At 36.0% G+C, this 15,040-nt stretch overlaps 1 non-coding gene across 1 annotated transcript; it reads right to left on the reverse strand.

Moving 5' to 3' along the window:
• Positions 1-13,257: 13,257 nt before the first annotated feature.
• Positions 13,258-13,365, reverse strand: LOC112752807 (small nucleolar RNA R71). The gene has a single exon (XR_003177222.1). It is a non-coding gene; the product is annotated as a small nucleolar RNA R71 (small nucleolar RNA).
• Between the last annotated feature and the right edge of the window lie 1,675 nt (positions 13,366-15,040).

The raw sequence follows: 15,040 nt of genomic DNA on the forward strand, positions 1-15,040 counted from the left end.
TTTCACGTAAAACTGCTTTAATAAAATAATAACTTTAAATTTCACGGGATAGGTTCAAAAATATAGAAATGATATTTTGAAACTAAAAAGGTGAAATTTCAATTCAATGAATTTTTCTGAGTTGGAAAATATATTTTTTGCAAAAGACTTTTGTAAAAATGTGTACCGGTGCTTTAGCCGGCAGTACCGACTCTAGTATGTCCGGTACTGTGTTTTAGGAAAAATAAGATTTTGAAAATTGAATTTATTGTTTTGAAAGGACAAAAATAATTTAGAATTAAAAACCGGACGCTAATATTAAAGGTCTTGGCCCAAAGTGAGCCAAACGCACCTAAAACACTAACGGATTAGACTGGGCCAAGTTGGGCCCAAGCCCAACTTATATAATACCTTTAATGAGGATTTGCATCCTCATTTCAGCACCAAAGAGAGAGAGAGAAACGCGGATTGAGAGAGAGGGGGAGGTGGTACTATTCATCACCATCTTCCTAGAGCCATAACTTGAGCTACGGAGCTCCGATTGACGAGCCGTTTATGGCCACGCGAAGTTCTTGTCAAACTCTTTGTTTTACGCACAAACAAGGAGATGCCTTCTATTGAGAGTGCTAGCACACTCTGGTGCGTGCACACATATACCTTGCAAAATTTGCAAGTTGTGCGTACGCACAACATCATGCATACGCACATGCTGGGAAGTGCCTTCTATTGAAGGCGTTCACACGTATCTATGCGTACGCACACTTTGTGAAAACTCTCCTAGGAGTACGTACGTACACCTCTATACGTACGTACACTATCCTATTTTTAAGAAAACCTTATTTTCAACTGTTTTACCTTCCCGGCAAGCTTGTGAACTTCCATAAAGCTCCTCTAGGGTGTCTTAACTTGTTTATAGGCTTTGAAACATAGAGAATACGATAAGTAAGTATAACTAGATCTTTTGGTAAGAATTTTAGAAGATGGTGACTTAGGCTTGGTGTGGCAGTTGGGTGGATTTTTGTCTTGTGAACTAATAGGGAGCCGGGTTAAAAATGAATGCTTATGATTAATGGAATGAGTATGAACAGAAGTGTGCCGGACACTATATCCTTGGGTTAAGTACGATAGTATGCAGGGCACTATATCCCTGGGTTTGAATTATGATTAATAACCTTTTCTGCTGCAAGAGTGTGGTAGGCACTCTATCCTTAGGTTACGCATGCGAGTGTGCCAGGCACTATATCCGTGGGTCAATAGAGTGGGCAAGGCACTATATTCCTGGTGTGGCAGAAAAGTTACATCTAAAAGGATGTGTTGGGTTGGCATTTTTAGACCGACAAGGGATATCATGAGCCAATAGGAAAGGCATTCATCATATGCATCTTCTACTTGTTTGATTGCTTTGCTTAATTTTTGTTATGCCTAAATGAATCACATGTTTACTTGCTAACTGTTCTAATTACAGTACATGTACTTTAATTGTGCTTTACCTATCTGTATTATTTGTGTTTTCTACTGGGATTGAGGAGGTTCGGTAGGCAGTGGCGATGGGATCGCACGGGGAATATGTTGGCGAAGGCTGTGAAATACAGCGGTGTGATTAGTACTAGTTAGAAATCCCCTAAGTTTAGATAACCCTGTTTATTGTTTATGGTTTAAGTTATTTATTTTGCTAAGCTTGGATATCTATTTGGTATGAAGCTCTAGGATTGCCTCTAGCGTCCCGGAGTCTTATATCTTACATTACTGGGCACTGTTACTATACTGAGAACCTCCGGTTCTCATTCCATACTTTGTCGTTGTTTTTCAGATGCAGGTCGTAACCCACCTCTGTGAGTTATGTGATGGTGACAGAGCGGAGGATCCTTATCATATGTTGGAGTCATTTTGGAAATTCTTCTTAGTTTCTCTCACTTTTTTATTTATATTTGTCTTAGAGGCTTACTTTAGAGAGATATTGTATAAGCTGTTTTAATTTTTGAAACTCTGTATGTCTGTTTATAACTAGTCGGCCTAAACTCCGCAGGTTGAGGCTAGTTCCTTATGACTATTATACTCATATATCTATTTATGCTTCCTTAACTTGTATCTATATCTTGTGCCTTAAGTTTGTAGTTTTGAGTGAACGTTTCACGCTTTTGTAACTCTGTTTTTGAGTTTATTCCTTCATCGGACTTCTAGAACTACTATTTCTTTCTAAATATATTATATATAAGCCTTAGAATTGTCATGACCTTTAATTAACCTTTGCTTTACGGCATGAGGTAAGGCTTACGGTAATTAGGGTGTTACAAGAAGAGAGACAGAGAGTAATTGATGCACAAGGAAGCCTGGCCGTGCAACATGAACCCCTAGCTATGCAACGTGAAGGCCAAAATGGAGACAATCCACCAAAGGATCCATGCGCGTGATGTGGGAGGAGCAGCCGTGGGACGCCAAGCTTGAAACAGAGGCCAACTTTCTCTTGATCTTGGCCATACATTGCACGCATAAGGCCATACGTTCCATGCACCAATGGCCACTCCCAGGGGCCTTAATTCACTCACCAAGATCTCTAATTCTTCAAACACTTAAGTGATTAACTCAAGGCTCAACCTAAGCCCATGAATTCTAGCATTGATTGAGGATCATAAGGAGGAAGATCTAAAGCTTAACTTGAGAAGGAAAATATTAATTAGCTAGATTTAATTCTATTTTAAGTTAATTCTGAATTAGTTATGAATTTTGAATTTGTTTTAGGGTTAGTATATAAGGAGATGAGTCACATATGAGATCTCTTCCTTCGGCAGTTTTACAATTCATAATTCTAGCTTTTTTTATCCTGAGCAACTAATCTCCTCTTTTAAGGTTAGGAGTTCTGTTAATTCCTATGGACTAATGTTTTAGCTTTTTTATCTTTGATTAATGCATTGATGTTTTATTAAGAAAAAATTTTCGTTCTTCATCCACTATAAGAAACATCGTTAAAATCGACAGCTAGGCCGTCGATAATATTAAAATTCGACGGCAAAACGGACGGCGGAGGTGGTCGCTATTAAGCTTGTCGATTTTTTAAAATTCTAATAAAATCGACGGCTTGCTTAGCTGTCGATAATAATTTAATAAAATTGACATTTTTTCTGTTTGTAATATGGGTGTGAGAATTTTACATTCTTACTAATCTCGACAACATAGCCATCGATATTATTACATAAAATTGACGCTTTTTGTGTCGACATTTGATTCAATAAAATCGATGTCTTTTGTGTCGATATTTGATTCAATAAAATCAACAACACTTTCGTTTATAATATGCTTAATAAAATCGACGACAGTGCCGTCGATATGTGATTGAATAAAATCGACACAGTTGCCGTCGATTTAATTATTTAGATTTATCTATTTTAAATTTTAAAAGCGACAACTTTACCGTCGATTTTAATAGTTATATGTTTTAATTTTTTTCTATTTGAAAAATAGTACAGTTAATACAAATAAACTTTTAAATATAAAAATAAAATTTATACAGAATATTAGATAACAAGACAAATAAACTTTTAAATATAAAAATAAAATTTATACTAAATATTAGATAATGAGTTTACAAACTTATCAAAATAATAAATAATCCTCTAACATAAAGACTGAAGACAAGATAAATAACTAAACTTAGACTTATGTTTGTTTAAATTGCAATCCTCTAATAATACAAAATTTTCAAAGTAAAGTAATTAAGTAACCTACTCATACTCGTCTAAATAATCATCCGAGACATCAAAATCGTCATAATCATCCTCCCTTTGAGAACTCTATGGTTGTCCTGGTCATTGCAGAATAGGTGGGAGTTTTCTACTTGGGGCTGGGACTGGGGCTGTAATTTTCTAAGAGCTTGGAAAAGTAAAAGGAGGAGGTGGAGGAACACGTGATCCAGAACTACTAGGACCCATGGCTCTCACATACTCAGTCAAGCTGCTCAACTGATGACTAAACTGATCCATCTGTGAGTTACTAGCATTGAGATCCTCACGCAAGGATTCAACAGTCTGTTGCCACTCTCTTTTCTCCCTTTGGTAGTGGTCTTCAAGCTCTCTATATTTACCAGCATGTTGTTCAACTTCCCTATTGAGTATTGTGATTCATTCTCTAAGATCCAAACATTAGTGCTGGTGGTCGTGGTTGGCCCATCAACTCGAGGTCGCACCATGGAAGAGTCCCTTACCTCACCCATGCCATATACCCTACCTCTTCGTTTTCCACCCACTGTCTCAATCCATATTGTTTCCTCAGAGACAGGCGGTGGATTAGTTACACCAGCCTCTATAGCATCTTGCCACTCTTGCTCAGCCTGAAACATACGCTATTGAAATATATCCTACAATGAAGAAAAATAATTGATAAAATACTATAAGTATCAATAATGCATAACAATTAGATAACAAAATAGTTACAATGAATAAAGGTAAGTTACCTTTGTCTTTCGGGAGTGTTCATCAACCCATTGAGTCTTATCCTCTTTGCGAGTATGAGTGTGCTCAAAAAATTCATCCATAAGTGATAGTCTTTCAAGCGAATGATTCTACATAATATAACCAAATTATCAACAAATATGGGATGTATTGTACTAAGCAATTGATAATGTATATACTTAAAGCCATGTACTAAGCAATTTATTAGAATAGAGGCATAAGCTTTGAATTCAATATCTTAAAATAAAGAGAATAGACAAATACTTTAATTATTATGGTTTATCAAAATGAAAATACTGTCCATTATATATATAGAAAAACTTCTGAAAACTAGAAAATCGATGCAACTTCAGGAGATGTATGTAAGTTTTGATAACTAAAGGGAAGGGAAGAAAAAGGAGGATTGAAAATCTCTTCCTTCAAACCCTTCCATTCCATCCCTGATCCCTTCCCCTTATATATTCCAACTCAGAAAACACGCTCAACATGGTTAGAAGTTCCATAAGAAAATCTATGAAAACAAGATATCATGAAAAATCCCTTGCTTATCTGCTGTAATTGAGACTGAACAAATGAAGAATAGGAACAAACACTAGGAGCCAACTGCAAAAGCACCCCCTCTTTCTTCTCCAAAACAAAAAAAAGGGCTTAATATTTGATCTTTAGAAGCCCTCCAATGGCAGTATATTAAAAAACCAGTCAAAAGAAGTCACACATAGACGATCAAAACTTCACAAATATTGAAAATGCACATAAAATTTGAATCTGTATAAAATTCTAAGTGTGAAAATGGTAATGGGCATTCGGCAGTTACGTGTGTTTATTAGTATCATGGAACATAACTTTTACAACTGTCACCATTCACTGACTGACATTTAAGATCATTTCTATTAAACAACTTTCAGAACAGCAAATATCATAGTAAAAATTGTCTATAAGCAACTTACCAAGCGTAACCTTGCTTCTGGAAAGGTGGTGCCTCCTGCAGTGTGAAGGGAAGTACCTCGAGTCGATTTTCTGGCAGTTGTATTTCTCGCCTGTAATTATATATAGGCATCAGTGTCCCAACGTCTCATCAATTTACCAAGAACTTCTGGTGGGATCCAATATGGAAGGGCACCTTTTGTGCAAATGGCATGGAGCATACCTCGCAAGTGCTTGGCAACCCTAAACCTCCAAGCTTGATAGATATCATCCTCTTCTATATTAATAATGTCAAAGAATTTTTATTTTTAAAAAATCATTTTTCGTATCAATAATGAGACTTAGGTATGGTAGTTTCAATCATTGGAATAAATTTAGCCTCTGAATAGATACAAATTTATTTTGCTGTAATTTACAATGTTATATTAGCAAGGGGTCTATGCTAGTTCTATTAGCAAGAGCCACAAATTCAAAATAGTAATCAGTTAGTTAAAGGCTTCTCTGCTATGATTGTAACTTGCTCACTATAACACAGCAAATTACTCAGGTTCAGTAGAATGAAGAAAACTAAAATCAAATGGCAAAAACATAGAAGTTAAGCAATCATGCTATTACAATACTGATGTACCTACTCTTTCAATGTTTTAGCACAATACGGAGTTATTTTCTTATATAATTTACAGTAATATTTCTACATCTTTCCCAGAAAACCTATAGCATTCAAGGATCTTAGAGAGTTACATGAGATGTGCACGGATTGACTCAATTGAGTGAATAAACTCTGTAATTTGGCCGTCCAATGCAAAGAAAAATGAGTTTGACCAGAAAACATACCATACAAACCCATTCAAAAAGCCAATTAATTATAATACAACCCCCCTTTTTCCTGAGCTTTGAGCTTGTTTTTTAAGTTCTCTGAGTCACTCAAAGTTTAGTACTAGTTTTTTCACTCTGCACAGTCCCAAATGTCATTTCAATTAAAAAGTAGAAAAATAGTGATTTTGATGAATGAAGAAAAAGAATAGTATTTTGGGAGTGAGATCTAACACATAAAACTGATCAGATGTGAATGAGTATGTCTAATAATTTTTATGAACAAAACTCAATAAACAAATAGGACCCCTTTCCCCTTTCTATCTTTCTCTAAATGCATGCCCGTATTCATTAACTTATTTTTTATCATTCTACTCTATTGGACATTGAACATTAAGCTAAAAAATAAGAATATAAAACAAAGATATCAACATATCATACACTTTTCTGTTTAATATTATTGTAGTAAACAAAATGAAAATCCTGTAGAGTCAAGCTCGCAATAGTTCCTCATTGGGAATAATAAAACTTTATTTGATTAAAAAACAAGAAGGCAGAATATATAGAACATAATGAGCAATGAATGCTATTCATAAGGAGCAATGAACAACGTATTAAAGCCAAAGTAGATGCAAGAAGGCAGAATATATAGAACATAAGGAGACAGTATAATATACTATGAGATAAAATATTGTAAAATACGTAAAACAAGGTAGATAAAATTTACCATCCACTCAGTCCACCATATTTTTCGAGTATCATCATTTGCCTCATCAAAACTCAGCCAAGGCTTGTTGTAATTTTTCTTAAAAACCTGAGAAATACGCTTCAATCCAGGCTTAGGTGGGTGCCAACTACATTAAAAATAAAAAAATGATAAAAGACATATTACTTAGTAAAAATGAGACATGCTATTCATAAAATTTAAAGCAAATAACAAACCATTTGGCACCATCATATCTAAGCTTGGGAGCACTTGTGCTGGAGTGACCAGTGGCAGTAGATGTTCCTTGACCCTAAGCATCTTGGGTACTATTAGATGTGGTTTGTCTTTCCCCACAAGATCCTGCTCGACTAGGAGCTACAATAGCTGGATCATTCTGCACACCATGTGAGGCAGTGTTGGAAGGTTCATTAGCTTGTTGAGTGCATGATCTTGGCACACCAGGAGTAGGCATCATGTGTATCTGAGGCTCCTGACGGGAGGGGGTAGTAGTAGCAATAGGTGGCGGTCTCCCATTGGCCGAAGCAGTCGTGTCGGATGATGACCCAACGAGAGAGTATGGATCCGCATGCAAGTCAAGGGGGTGACCAGTAGAAAGCCTAGGCCTCTCCTTTCGGCCTCGGCCACATCCACGGCCACGGCTACAGCCATGACCGTGATCTCCGTCTCTACCAACCATATCCTGTGTACATTAAAATAAACAAGTTATTATCCATAACATAACCGATACAAGATCTATGAATTAACAAATTAACAAATTTATTAGAAATATACAATTAAAGTAAAAATTAAATACATAAGTAGAAATAATAATCTTTACAACATTTAAAAGCTCTGTGGAAATAATAACAAGAAAAAATTGTTAGCAATGCATGTGAATTGTTAGAATTAGGAAAGTTCAGTAAAGAGAAAAAAGTCATTTCAGAGTAGTTCTGTGAAAATAAATAGTCTTCTCTACTTGCCCACAAATGAGATCAGCTTGCTTTAATCTCATTCATTATTCTTGAATTTTCCCACAAAGCTAGTAGTGTCATAAGTGAAGAACAAAATCAAAGTACTAGTCTTTGTTATCATCATGGTTAAGGTAGAAGAGAAGATCCAAAGAGAGACACCAATGAAGAATAATAAGCAGAAAAACTACAAGGGAGTGAGAATGAGGAGTTGGGGATCTGAAATAGTGTTGCAATGCAACAAAAAGCAGCGTGTTTTGGGAGATATCCAAAAAATGAAATGGCTCCTACCTTGGCTTTATATGTTTGATACATTGTATTTATTTCCCTACTTTTAAACTGTCGAAAAATTGAAAGAATATAGCAGAAGCAAATTTTTCTTTAATTAAAAAAAAAAGTGAAATTGAGTAAAGAATAAAAATTGTAATTTTTTTTTAAAAAATGTGTATTTGTCTTTATTTTTAATTAGTTTTTCTATTATAAAAAGTATAATTTTTCTATTATTAGAAATATGTACAAGGAGATTGACTATGGCATCAATATCAATATCAATGACTACATCAAAACCACACTGTTTTCCGCAATTACAATCATCACAGTAATAATGTAAAAAAAAATTTACCAACTCCTACTTGATTCTAATCTTCTATGAAGCAGCAACACATATACAAAATATAATTTATTTAAAAGTAAATTAACAAATTTGCAAACTAAGAATTTACAACTAAAACCTCAATCCGAGAATTCTGAACTTCCATCATCATCAATGTAAGCATCATCGTTATCATAGATCTCAATGTCATCGTCCTCCTCATTATTTACATTATGAACCTGGAGGTCAGCTATTTGAAATTGTATCATATCAACATCTCCTGACGTAGATGCTAATGATGGTGGAAACTCGGTTTCTGAAATGATCCTAGCATGTGGAGGCTCATCATTCTGATACACCTCAGTTTCAGATTCATTTTGTGCCTCCTCCATTATTTTTCATGGTTTACATGTAATCACAACCTTCCAATTAAACATATAGCCTTGTGGATATGGCATGTAATACACTTGTCTAGCTTTTGTGCAAGGATGAATGGATCGTAACTCCCATATCTTCTAGTGGGTAATACTTCAATTATTTTGTGTCTACGCGTTCCCCGAGGCCTGGTAGGGTCATACCATTCACAGTAAAACAAGGTGACTCTTAAACTAATAAGACTTGGATATTCAACAATCAAAATCTCTTTAAGAGTTCCATACCAATCAGATGCATCATTCTCTCTAGGGCTGGAAGTGAGTCAAGCCAACTCATGAGTGATGAGCGGATAATTTATACGCTTTTTGGCATTGTTTTTAGTATGTTTTTAGTAGAATCTAGTTACTTTTAGGGATGTTTTCATTAGTTTTTAAGTTAAATTCACATTTCTGGACTTTACTATGAGTTTGTGTGTTTTTCTGTGATTTCAGGTATTTTCTGGCTGAAATTGAGGGACTTGAGCAAAAATCAGATTCAGAGGTTGAAGAAGGACTGCTGATGCTGTTGGATTCTGACCTCCCTGCACTTAAAATGGATTTTCTGGAGCTACAAAACTCAAAATGGTGCGCTTCCAATTGCGTTGGAAAGTAGACATCCAAGGCTTTCTAGAAATATACAATAGTCCATACTTTGCCCAAGTTTAGATGACGCAAACTGGTGTTCAACGCCAGCTCTCTGCCCAATTCTGGCGTCCAGCGCCAGAAACAAGTTGCAAAGTGGAGTTCAACGCCCAAACTGGCACAAAAGCTGGCGTTCAACTCCATGAATGACCTCTCCACGTGTAGACTTCAAGCTCAGCCCAAGAACACACCAAGTGGGCCCCAGAAGTGGATGTATGCATCAATTACTTACTTCTGTAAACCCTAGTGGCTAGTTTATTATAAATAGGACCTTTTACTATTGTATTAGACATCTTTGGATTATCTTTTGATCTATTGATCGCGTTTGGGGGCTGGCCATTCGGCCATGCCTGGACCTTCATTACTTATGTATTTTCAACGGTAGAGTTTCTGCACTCCATAGATTAAGGTGTGGAGCTCTGCTGTTCCTCAAAGATTAATGCAAAGTACTACTGTTTTCTATTCAATTCATCTTATTTCGCTTCTAAGGTATTCATTCGCACTTCAACTTGAATGTGATGAACGTGACAATCATCATCATTCCCTATGAACGTGTGCCTGACAACCACTTCCGTTCTACATTAGATTGAATGAGTATCTCTTAGATCTCTTAATCAGAATCTTCGTGGTATAAGCTAGATTGATGGCGGCATTCATGAGAGTTCGGAAAGTCTAAACCTTGTTCGTGGTATTCCGAGTAGGACTCTGGGATTGAATGACTGTGACGAACTCCAAACTCGCGAGTGCTGGGCGTAGTGACAGACGCAAAAGGATAGTAAATTCTATTCCAGTATGATCGAGAACCTCCAAGATGATTAGCCATGCAGTGACAGCGCATCGGACCATTTTCACAGAGAGGAATAGGATGCAACCAACGACAAGGGTGATGCCTCCAGACGATTAGCCGTGCTGTGACAGAGCATTTGGACCATTTTCCTGAGAGGATTGAAAGTAGCCATTGGCACCGGTGACATCCTTACATAAAGCCAGCCATAGAAAGGAGTAAGACGGATTGGATGAAAACAGCAGAAAAGTAGAGGTTCAGAGGAAGAATGCATCTCCATACGCTTATCTGAAATTCTCACCAATGATTTACATAAGTATTTCTATCCTTATTTTAGTATTAATTTCTAAAACTCCATAACTATTTTATATCCGCCTGACTGAGATTTACAAGGTGACCATAGCTTGCTTCATACCAACAATCTCCGTGGGATCGACCCTTACTCACGTAAGGTTTATTACTTAGACGACCCAGTGCACTTGCTGGTTAGTTATGCGAAGTTGTGAAGATATGTTTAGACCATGGTTCTGTGCATCCGTTTTTGGTGCCATCGCCAGGGAATCAATTTCGAACAATAATTCACAACATGAGTAACAATTTCGCATACCAAGTTTATGGCGCCGTTGCCGGGGATTGTTCGAGTTTGGACAACTGACGGTTCATCTTGTTGCTCAGATTGGGTAACTTTCTTTTCGTTTTCTTTTCAAAATTTTTTCATAAATCTTTCAAAAAAAAAATTCTCATATGTTTTCGAAAAAAAATGTTTTCAAAAATATATTTTCTTCAGAATTTTTAAGAATGAATTCTAGTGTTTCATGAAGCATGTTGAAGCCTGGCTGGCTGTAAAGCCTTGTCTGATTCTTTTGGATAGGGCATGTTAGGCTTGTCATGTCTGAGTTACATACTAAAGCTTGGCTGGCTATTAAGCCATGCCTGACCCTTTGATTGGAGCTTTAGACTAAAAAGAGCATAAGATTCCTGGAATTCATGTTAAAAATTTTGGAATCCTTATTTTTCTTTTTCAAAATGATTTTCAAAAAAATTAAAAGAAAATACAAAAAAATCATAAAATCATAAAAATCAAAAAAATATTTTGTGTTTCTTGTTTGGTCTTGAGTCAAATTGTAAGTTTGGTGTCAATTGCATATTCATCTTGCATTTTTCGAAAATTCATGCATTCATAGTGTTCGTCATGATCTTCAAGTTGTTCTTGGTAAGTCTTCTTGTTTAATCTTTGCATTTGCATGTTTTGTGTCTTTTCTTGTTTTTCATATGCATTCTTGAATTCTTAGTGTCTAAGCATTAAAGAATTCTAAGTTTGGTGTCTTGCATGTTTTCTTTGCATTAAAAATTTTTCAAAAATATATTCTTGATGTTCATCATGATCTTTAAAGTGTTCTTGGTATTCATCTTAACATTCATAGCATTCTTGCATGCATTCATTGTTTTGATCTAAAAATTTTCATGCATTGCATCATTTTCACGTTTTTCTCTCTCATCATAAAAATTCAAAAATAAAAAAAATATCTTTCCCTTTTTTTCTCTTAAAATTTCGAAAATTAGATTTGACTTTTTCAAAAATTTTTAAAATCTAGTTGTTTTTATGAGTCAAATCAAATTTTCAATTTAAAAAAAATCTTATCTTTTTCAAAATCTTTTTCAAAAATCAAATCTTTTTTCAATTTTTTTTAGTTATTTTCGAAAATTTCAAAAATATTTTTTAAAAATCTTTTTCTTAATTTTACATCATATTTTCGAAAATAACATCATCAATTAATGTTTTGATTCAAAAATTTCAAGTTTGTTACTTACTTGTTAAGAAAGATTCAAACTTTAAGTTCTAGAATCATATCTTGTGATTTCTTGTGAATCAAGTCATTAATTGAGATTTTAAAAATCAAATCTTTTTCAAAAACTAATTTCTATCATATCTTTTCAAAAATATCTTCTTATCTTACCTTTTTCAAAAAAGTGATTGCAAAATATCTTTTCTAACTTCCTAACTTCTTATCTTTTCAAAATTTGTTTCAACTAACTAACTAACTTTTTGTTTGTTTCTTACCTTTTTCAAAACTACCTAACTAACTCTCTCTCTCTAATTTTTGAAAAAATCTTCCCTCTTTTTCAAAATTTCTTTTTAATTAGACTAATTATTTTTTTTATTTGAATTTTCGAAAAACTACTAACCTTTTTCAAAAACTATTTTCGAAAATCACTAACTCTTTTTTCAAAAATTATTTTCGAAAATTCTCTCCTCCTCTCATCCCCTTCTATTTATTTATTCATCTACTAACACTTCTCTTCATCTCACATCTCTGCTCCTATCATCACCTTTGTGTTTGGATTCTTCATTCTTCTTCACCCCTATTCCTTTTCTTCTTCTACTAACAATAAGGAACCTCTTTACTGTGACATAGAGGATTCTTCTTCTTTTCTTTTTCTCTTCTCTTTCTTATGAGCAGGGACAAAGAAAAAGGCATTCTTGTTGAAGCTGATCCAGAACCTGAAAGGACTCTGAAGAGAAAACTAAGAGAAGCTAAATTACAACAATCCAGAGACAACCTTATCGAAAATTTCGAACAAGTAAAGGAGATGGCAGCCGAACCCAACAACAATAATGCAAGGAGAATGCTTGGTGACTTTACTGTAACTAATTCTAATTTACATGGAAGAAGCATCTCCATTCCTACCATTGGAGCAAATAATTTTGAGCTGAAACCTCAGCTAGTTTCTCTGATGCAGCAGAACTGCAAGTTTTATGGACTTCCATCTGAAGATCCTTTTCAGTTCTTAACTGAATTTTTGCAGATCTGTGATACTGTTAAGACTAATGGAGTAGATCCTGAAGTCTACAGGCTCATGCTTTTCCCTTTTGCTGTAAGAGACAGAGCTAGAATATGGTTGGACTCTCAATCCAAAGACAGCCTGAACTCTTGGGATAAGCTGGTCACGGCTTTCTTAGCCAAGTTCTTTCCTCCTCAAAAGCTGAGCAAGCTTAGAGCTGATGTTCAAACCTTCAGACAGAAAGAAGGTGAATCCCTCTATGAAGCTTGGGAAAGATACAAGCAGCTGACCAAAAAGTGTCCTTCTGACATGCTTTCAGAATGGACCATCCTGGATATATTCTATGATGGTTTATCTGAGCTATCAAAGATGTCATTGGATACTTCTGTAGGTGGATCCATTCACCTAAAGAAAACGCCTGCAGAAGCTCAAGAACTCATTGACATGGTTGCTAATAACCAGTTTATGTACACTTCTGAAAGGAATCCTGTGAGTAATGGGACGCCTATGAAGAAGGGAGTTCTTGAAATTGATACTCTGAATGCCATATTGGCTCAGAATAAAATATTGACTCAGCAAGTCAATATGATTTCTCCGAGTCTGAATGGAATGCAAGCTGCATCCAACAGTACTCAAGAGGCATCTTCTGAGGAAGAAGCTTATGATCCTGAGAACCCTGCAATAGCAGAGTTAAAATACATGGGTGAACCATATGGAAACACCTACAATCCATCATGGAGAAATCACCCAAATCTCTCATGGAAGGATCAAAAGCCTCAACAAGGCTTTAATAATGGTGGAAGAAACAGGTTTAGCAATAGCAAGCCTTTTCCATCATCCACTCAGCAACAGACAGAGAATTCTGAGCAGAATCCATCTAGCTTAGCAAATTTAGTCTTTGATCTATCTAAGGCCACTGTGAATTTCATGAATGAAACAAGGTCTTCCATTAGAAATTTGGAAGCACAAGTGGGTCAGCTGAGTAAAAGGATCACTGAAATCTCTCCTAGTACTCTCCCAAGCAATACAGAAGAGAATCTAAAAGGAGAGTGCAAGGCCATTGAATTAATTACCATGGCCGAACCCACAAGAGAGGAGAAGGACGTGAATCCCAAGGAGGAAGACCTCCTGGGACGTCCAGTGATCAATAAGGAGCTTCCCTCTAAGGAACCTAAGGAATCTGAGACTCATCTAGAGACCATAGAGATTCCATTGAACCTCCTTATGCCATTCATGAGCTCTGATAAGTATTCCTCTTCTGAAGAGAATGAGGATGTTACTGAAGAGCAAGCTGCCAAGTTCCTTGGTGCAATCATGAAGCTAAATGCCAAATTATTTGGTATTGAAACTTAGGAAGATGAACCTCCCTTGTTCACCAATGAACTAAGTGATCTGGATCAACTGACATTGCCTCAGAAGAGACAGGATCCTGGAAAGTTCATAATACCTTGTACCATAGGCACCATGATCTTTAAGGCTCTGTGTGACCTTGGTTCAGGAATAAACCTCATGCCCCTCTCTGTAATAGAGAAACTGGGAATCTATGGGGTGCAAGCTGCTAAAATCTCATTAGAGATGGCAGACAATTCAAGAAAACAGGCTTATGGACAAGTAGAGGACGTGTTAGTAAAGGTTGAAGGCCTTTACATCCCTGCTGATTTCATAGTCCTGGATACTGGAAAGGAAGAGGATGAATCCATCATCCTAGGAAGACCTTTCCTAGCCACAGCAAGAGCTGTGATTGATGTGGACAGAGGAGAATTGATCCTTCAATTAAATAAGGACAACCTTGTGTTTACAACTCAAGGATCTCTCTCTGCATCCATGGAGAGGAAGCAGAAAAAGCTTCTCTCAAAGCAGAGTCAACCAAAGCCCCCACAGTCAAACTCTAAGTTTGGTGTTGGGAGGCCACAACCAAACTCTAAGTTTGGTGTCAAACCCCCATATCCAAACTCTAAGTTTGGTGTTGGGAGGTCTCAACAAAGCTCTG

Source organism: Arachis hypogaea, chromosome 15, assembly GCF_003086295.3.
Source record: "Arachis hypogaea cultivar Tifrunner chromosome 15, arahy.Tifrunner.gnm2.J5K5, whole genome shotgun sequence".
NCBI classification, from domain to species: Eukaryota; Viridiplantae; Streptophyta; class Magnoliopsida; order Fabales; family Fabaceae; genus Arachis; species Arachis hypogaea.